This window comes from Elephantulus edwardii, unplaced genomic scaffold (assembly GCF_000299155.1).
Source record: "Elephantulus edwardii isolate Elephantulus edwardi_28Jun2011 unplaced genomic scaffold, EleEdw1.0 scaffold00016, whole genome shotgun sequence".
NCBI classification, from domain to species: domain Eukaryota; kingdom Metazoa; phylum Chordata; class Mammalia; order Macroscelidea; family Macroscelididae; genus Elephantulus; species Elephantulus edwardii.
In genome coordinates this window covers 482,037-482,782 of record NW_006399766.1, presented here as the reverse complement: position 1 = coordinate 482,782, position 746 = coordinate 482,037, and positions in this window count along the sequence as shown.

Here is a 746-nt window from a genome sequence, read left to right as displayed (position 1 = left end):
AAAACTCTCTGGAGGGTCAACTATGAGTTGGTTCTGACTTGACAGTACATAACAATAAGAAGTTAATGCTATAAGAAACTCTGGTGTCATAGTTAGTATGGAGATTCCCTGCTAACAAGATCAGAACAAAGATATTTTCCATGTATTAGGTGCCATCTGTAGGACTTTTTCTTTTCTTGGTCTCTGTACAATCTTCAGGAAGCTCTCGAGGTATGGTCCATAGAGAGTTGTGCTGCTAATCAAATGGCCTCACCTCTCTGGCACTTTGATTCCACCCACCCGCAGCTCCTCAGGAGAGGATAAGCACTCTAGTCCAGTTCTAGTTATAGCTTCAGAAACTAAGTGGAGGGTCAGCTATGAGTTAGTTTTGACTCCACAACAATGAATTTGAGTTGAGTCAATGCTCTACTCTTTGCTTTTTCCCCCCTACTTTCATCTCCTCACCATATGATAATACCTTAATACGATAGTATCTTAAAGAAGTAACTTTCCCAAATATATCGTTGCACATATTGAATAGAAGATAAACAGTGTTGATAATTCTTTAGAAAGAAAAAAAGTAAATGTTCATATTTTTTCTTCTTTTATTTTTATTGCTTTGCATACATTCACATACATTGTGTTTCATGCATGTACATTATACAATCATTCATATATATTGTATTCTGCTTTGAAGGAAATAGCAAAAAATAAGGCCCCAGGAATAGATGGTATACAAATTGATGTATTTCAGCTAACAGATGCTG